General features: G+C 35.9%; 1 long non-coding RNA gene across 1 annotated transcript; it reads right to left on the bottom strand.

Moving 5' to 3' along the window:
* Positions 1-6,643: 6,643 nt before the first annotated feature.
* Positions 6,644-7,449, bottom strand: LOC141717111 (uncharacterized). Its single transcript, XR_012573529.1, has 3 exons — positions 7,428-7,449; positions 7,226-7,285; positions 6,644-6,805 (listed from the first exon to the last, which is right to left on the bottom strand). It is a non-coding gene; the product is annotated as an uncharacterized LOC141717111 (long non-coding RNA).
* Between the last annotated feature and the right edge of the window lie 228 nt (positions 7,450-7,677).

The raw sequence follows: 7,677 nt of genomic DNA, 5'->3' as shown, positions 1-7,677 counted from the left end.
AATCTCAAATGATTCCTATATTTCCTCTAGCCAGGCTCTCGCCTCTACTGGGTTCGCTTGTTCCTGGGAATTCTGAGAGCTTAGCGACTTAAAGGTCCTGAAAGAATTTCCCACCGCACTGTCTCCTCAGGGTGGTGGTTGGGGATAATAGTCTAAGTTCTTTTTAGACAGGTCCATGAATTGCCGTATAGGAGTATCGTCTCGGGTCTCCTTTCCTTACTCGACTTTCTGTTTCCTTAGTATGAAATGTTTCATCCTTCTCCCATACTTGGGGTTATCTTATACGTTAAAATCCTCATTTTCCACTCCATTATGTTATGGGTTCCTTCTATCTTGATGGCAACCTCCCTGACTATCACGTTCAGGGTTTGCTCTAAATCTTATTTCTCAAACTAGCTTTTATCTAAGATTTCATCTTTAAGCTCTTGAACATTTGGAACCCAAATTCTGTAGGAATACCTCATTATTCCCTTATCATCTTTCTCGGTATTAATCTTTTATCTAATTGTTGGCTTTCTGCCTTCATTCATCACTTTTTCTGGCACAATATGTTCTTTTCCGATAATTCGGACTGTATTGCAATCTCAAACATCTTTTCGGTACCGGCTCCAGTTACCTTCACTTCTATTTCCATTTTCTCAAAATCTCTCATAAACTCTCCCAAAGACATTATCATCTTAAGTTTCTCCTTTTTACTAAGGGCATCAGCCACCACATTGGCTTTCCCCGAATGATAAAGAATCTCTCAATCGATATTCTTGATTAGCTCTAACCGCCTCCTCTGGCGTATGTTGAGCTCTTTCTACGTGAAAATGCACTAGAGCACTTATGGCTTGTGTAAATCTCGCACTTCTCTCCATACAAGTAGTGCCTCAAATCTTTAGGGCAAAACTATTGCCACGAGCCCAAGCTCATGGGTGGAGATATCGAATTTTATATTCCCTTAATTGTCTTGACGCGTACACGATTACCTTGATGTGCTGTATAAGAAGCACCTTAATTCCTTATGCGAAGCGTCACTACAGATCACAAAATCTTCTTTTCCATCCGGCAATGCCACCATAGGGGCCGTCACCAATCTTTGCTTCAGTTCTTAAAAGTTGTTCTCGCATTTCTCTATCCATTCGAACTTCTCAGTCTTATGAGCAAGCCGCGTTAAAGGGGCTACTATCTTTACAAACTTGAAGAACCTCCGGCAGTGACCGGCCAATCCTACCTCTGGTAGTCGCCCTGACCATGGTTATCAATTCCTCAGCGATCATCTCTTCAGTCTTGTTAGGATCCTCCACGGGATCCTCCTCAGCCACAATCCCTTCTAGGACAACATCCTCAACCGCTACATCCTCAATATGAACATCATCCGGTCATGCGTTAGGACACTCTATCGGATCCACAATCCGATCTCCAATTAGTAATAAAACATCATCACGCTGTTGCTCCTCAACCTCAGGGTTCGGAGTCCCGCTACCATATATAATAACGAACTACGCTTCTATCATGATATTTATAAGGGTTCCCATAAGGGTTTTTAACTGTCAGTACTACGTTAGGTAGCCCGACTATGAACTTGGCAAGAGTTCTTATTTATCTTTGTGAACTTATTATTTTAACGTCACTTCATCTCTGAGGTTTATAACGCTTAGCTCTGATACCATTTCTGTAATACCCCCAAATCCGGGGTCGGGGATCCGGGTTGTCACGAGTTCATTTCCCTTAATAACACCCAATCTTAATAAACAATCAACTACTCTGTACTGTGACCCCGCAATAAACACACACACCACAAGTTATAGTCTCAGAGATGAATATCCAAAAATAACACGGGTCATTTTATTCCAAAATTATATGCCATTACACCTTAAAAGGGTTTCTGAATAAATTTACATTTCTTTGCCATTATTACAATTGATAAAGATACATAAGTCTGGTACATCAAAAGTTGAAAGCCTAGCCTATTGGTAGTTCCTACCTCAGCTACAGCGACATCAACGCCTATAGGAAACTGCGGAACGTTTCCTATCCGCTCGCGAATTGGGAGCTTGGTCCTGTTCATCTTGTCTATCTGATGTTGTGTGATGAAAGAAGAAAGCAAGGGTGAGCAACAAGCCCACCAAAATAATATGTATAATGATTAACAATATATGAGCATTCTCATAGTACTCATGAAAGTCTTGGTCAAAAGAAATGAACCAAGCTGATATCTTAACTAGACCAAGTCGCAAAATATTCAGTATATATATACATATATACTTTTCATAATCTTTGAAATCCTCTGACATGTATAACATCCACAGAGTTCCAGTTTATAACTGTATAAAAATATCGTTGCAAGGTGATCTCATATATCTAACCTTGTCTCAACGTTTTTCTGAAAATATTTGACATGCACAAGATAATCATTAACTAGATATAAGTTTAAAAGATGAAGTTACAAGATACTCCAATATACTTATATCTTTTCCGAATACTACTTGAACTACCACCGTTCAATGTATAAATAGTTCATCCCATAGATTAAGCTACAAGACAAAACTTGTATAGAATCAATCTTTAAAATATCATCAAAATAAAATGAAGTTACGAGATACTTCATTTGATGCAAACATCATTTTGAAAACTTGACCCTGCCAACACTCAACAATCGCCCAACTGTAGCCTTTCTATCGAAGTGCTCTGGGTAGTATTGCAGAAATATCCAATTGGATGATGAACTCATTACGGGAGTTTGCCGCGCCAGGAAGACCACTTACGATGATCAGTCGTAGTAGTGCAACCCCACCATTTTCTACATGTAGAGGAGAACTTGTTGGATTTACTTCTCAACCGAACACTGGACTCCTAAGGAATGTACCGTCTTGCGGAACTTCTAGGCCATTTGGGCCAATATAATAAGGCTGGGCCGGCGCCACTCGACCACTTACGCCACTCCTAGTTCAGATAAAATCCATGACTCTGAAACGTAAAGCTCGTCCCCACTTTCCCCAAGTAGAAACTTGTTGATACGGCTCCACCAAGAAGTCGTATCTAGTTGGAAAGAAAAACTCACCGATATTTCCCAGGCGATGCCTGTTAATGGATTAACTTGTTCCCAAAATTTTACTTCCCGAGTATTGGGTAAGTAATCAAAAACTCTTTTATCAAAATAGCAACCTCGTTGCGAATATAAAACACACCACAGAGCCGGATCCCTCAGGTTTTGAGCGAGTATTTAAATCCCCTTTGAAAGGAAGATCTTAAATATAAATGAGTTTTGGGATCCGCTCTAACTTTTAAAATCATTTTGAAGACTCGCAAAAACATTTTTTGGAATGTTTGGAGTGATGCTGATTTACTAAAATAAATCAGTCCCGATATATTAGGAAATATCTGAATATTATTATTTAAATAATATCCTCATAAAGAATAAACTTTATAAAAATAATTGAAGTAGAAGTTTTAAAACTTATACTTGCAATGAATATTAAATAACCAAAGATATACTTATACGAAAATATTATCTTTATTTGAATAATCAAAAGTGAGTTTGATTATCGACACATTATTCCTTAATAAAATAAAGAATAATAATTAGTAGTTAATCGGAGTCATAAGTCCTCGAATGAATATTCAAATAATAATATTCATTAATAAAATAAACGGAGTCATAAGCCCTCAAATGAATATTCAAAATAATATTCAAAATAATATTCAATAATAAAATCAACGGAGTCATAATCGATTAATAGTTTTAAAAACTATATCAATATATATATATAAATAAATATATATATATATATAATATACTCGGGAACATCGACTCCCGGTTTTAGAAAAAGTTCACCTTGGAGTCACCTATACTAAGGGTATATGCAAATTACCGCTTATCTCTAGCATAGGTATTATCAACTGAATCAACAAATATATGTATCAAGAATACGAAACAGGAATGCATATATATACCATATCACATGCTACAATATATCACAAGAATTTGCTAATTAACCATCATGCATCTATCACAAGATAATACATATACATATGTATACATCACAACAACAGTATAACGGGTAGAAAACTTGCCTGAGTGCTCCCGGATAGACTTAAGCTTAGAGTGGGTCCGATAACCTATGAACAACAACATAAGTCAGAATTAAACCCCGGTCGCTTAAGAAACTAGACTTTAACCATTTACGCTTTTGCGCTTAACGATTAACATGAGTCGCTCGAGTACCCTCGGCTCCACCATTTTTAATAAATTAACCATTAGGGGTTTTAAGGCGATTCTTTCGCGAGTGCCTTACCAACTACCTAATACACTTTACATAAATGATTCATACTCCAATTAGTCGTTTAAGGTCTTTAACCTATGTTTCAAAGTAAGGCGAGGGGTAATGGTTCATTCGCGAAACGCCGTTACTTAAAACGGTCGTTTCTCCTAAACCGTACATCGGATTCAAACGAACCACATATCAAAACGAAGCTCGTAACATGAACTATCTAAACATGGCAATGGTCAAAACCTAACAGTGAGTTAAAGGGTTCTGATGTTAAGAACAAAACAGTCTAAGGTAAATCGGACATTACGACGGATATGTTTACGCGATTTCCCAAAATTTTACCAAACCAATTCAACACCAAACCATCACCAATCAATCCCAATACAACCATATGACAATATCACTCATCAACCACTTTAAACCATTTAAACCAAGCCCAAATCATACCATGAATCATCAAGAACAACTAGTGCTAATCTTAACTCCCAAAATCAACAAAAACACTTAACAACTAAGATCTCAACATGACAAAACAACTACTACACTTAACCTATCATTCCATCATCATAATCATTTATACCAAACAACTTAATGCTAAGATAATTTAGAGTTATACCTTCCTTGAAGCTTTTAATCAATGAAAGATCCTTGGAATGCCCATGGAAGCCTTGATCTATGCTTAAGCTACCTTGAACTTTCATAAAAAATCAAGAAAACCAAAGTTATTTCTTGAAGGTTACTATTCACCATCTTCTTCCTTGATTTATTGGAAGAGATTGTGAAGGAATTAGAAGCTTAAACTTATAGGATATCCATATCTATGTACAAGGAACCTTAGATAATTACCTCACTAATTAACAAGGCTTGGATCTTGAATTTTGGAATTTTCTTCTTTGAAAAAGAAGAAAAGCCGAGAGCTCTTCTTGAAAATGGGAGTGTTTTGTGTTTTTTTAATTTGTTTGCTTGGTTGCTAGCTTTTGTTTTTGATTAATTACCTATTTACCCATAAAAAATGGTGTGGTTATTAATCAACCACACCTCCTTCCCTATGTCATGCTTAGGTCATCATGTGATGTCACCTTGTTACACTTGTCTTCCTCTTGTTGGTGTGATGACATCATCATCCACTAACCCCTTGATTAACTCCTAATTACTTGGCTAATGACCGCTGATCTGTTATGCGGTTCGCTTAACTTTCGTTTTCGTTTATCTTTTGAGGGATCATACCCGGGATCTTATTACTTAGGTTTCCTTAACCTTTCTCAATACATTATATTCCTTTCATGATCCTCTCTTATAATCCTTGAATTTAAATCCTTTTTATTCTGTTACCTTATACTCAATTCTTTCTGTATCTGGTAGATTTTCGGGAAAAATCAAAGTGTTCGAATTTGGATTCTGACGATCTTTACATACACTTATATACCACATAGAGTACTAATAATATCCCAGAAGATCAATAAAAGAACCCCTACATAGTATGGCATGAAAAGTTTTCTTATTCAGCATAATCAGCAAAACACTATTCATAAGGGTTTCAAAAATTCCAAAAATTGGGGTTATTACATTATCAGTCAACAAATGATCTATCAAATAGATTGAAAAGTCTACAAAGTAGCTGGAAGAATACAAGATCAAGGGTCGAGATTAAATGGACAAAGGATGGTCATAGACTTGCAAGAATTTGCACAGATTTGCTAAGCTAGAAATGGAAATAGAAAAAGGTTGCTTTAGAAAGTAGTTTTGTACATTTTAGTGCAGGTCTTATAAACCCGTGCTGTTAGTCTATAAAGCATGCACTGGTTTTTAGTCCACAAGTAACAAAACATATCAAATTTTCGTGTATTCTCTCAAGAAGAAGTTGTGTTCTTATTATCTTAAAAACCCGGAATTTGTATCAAGACCAACTTAATTAATACAAATTAAGTGAGTTTTGAAATTACCGTGCTTACTGATTTATTTATGTAAACACAATATCTCTGCAAATATAAACTGCTTTGTTCACCTAATATCCAAACAAGTTTAAAAAGGCTAAAAATCCAAGAAACATATTCACTCCCATCTATGTTGAATTCAATATCTAACAAGGGACCTTGGTAACGCCTCTTTTGTATGAGGAATGCAGATACATCAATATCGTTCTCGAGGTATTCTTGGATTGTCACAAAAGATCTATATCGAAAAGATCCTGAAAAGGTATGGCATGAAAGATTATGCACTAATGGATACACCCGTGTCTAAGGAAGACAAATTTTGTGACGCCCTGACCTCGGGGTAACCTCAGGAACCCGACCCGGGCACGCCAATCTAACTACAAACTCAATATATGCTTAAATAAATATAAACTTAATTAATAATATAAAATTTGTACAACATTTTCAGTCTGTAACAAAAGTTTACGATACATTATAAGACCCTAACCGGGTACAAACATAAGTCTATTACACAAACTTTATTCAATATTATCCTACGTACTTCTCGTCATCCACTAAAACCTTAGTTCATCACATTTTTATCCTTTCCTGAACATCCTTCTCCGAAATTCTTTCCTGTGAAAGTTAGTGACATAAAAGAGTGAGCTCATAAAGCTCAGTAAGCATATATCGTACATTTCAACTGAAGTTTATCTAAAAACCATAATTTCAAATCATCAAATAAAATAAAACAACTTTAAAGAAGAGAGTCATCGAAAGCTTATCACGATCATCAAGAGTTCATCATAACATAATAGTTCTCGCAAGATTAAAACAGAGTATTCAATCACGATAAGTTCATCAATTCATCAAGTTGGGATCCCGGCCAGCTAAACAATTGGTTTAGCTTGCTTCTAAAATGGAAGCATCATCATCAGTTCATCAAGTATCAGTGCAAGAATAATCGTTTTTTATCAGTGAATCATCAGTCGAATCAAATCAATCATCATTTAAAGATCAAAATATCAACAGTGAAATAGTACAATATATACTTACCTTAAATCGCTTTTATAATTTAATTACTTTGGGTCTCGAACCTCGATATAACTCCGTATCCTAACAATGTCAATCGTAATTCTCAGTAATAGTGTTTATTTAATAAAATCCTACTAATTAACCCGAATTATCTAACTAATAAATATTAAATACTAAATAAATAATAACAAATAACAAAAGACGAGAGAATACGAATACTTACCGAATTATGATACTCCGTAAGGTTACTCCTAAGTTATAACTTAAGATGGTTATTTCTATATATAGAGTAAGGGAGAATACTCCCTCTACTCGGAATCGATGTGGTACACTAACAAGAGGAAGGGAAAAGAATTTCCTTGAATGGCGACACTGGGAACACTTTCAACATGGAGTTAGGCGACACTGGGAACCCTTTCAACATGGAGTTAGGCGCCAGTGATAACAAGAGCCTCCTTGGCGTCGGTGTCAAC

The sequence above is a fragment of the Apium graveolens genome, chromosome 4, assembly GCF_009905375.1.
Source record: "Apium graveolens cultivar Ventura chromosome 4, ASM990537v1, whole genome shotgun sequence".
Taxonomy (NCBI): domain Eukaryota; kingdom Viridiplantae; phylum Streptophyta; class Magnoliopsida; order Apiales; family Apiaceae; genus Apium; species Apium graveolens.
Note: the sequence above shows the minus strand (reverse complement) of the source record. Positions and strands in the feature narration are given on the sequence as shown.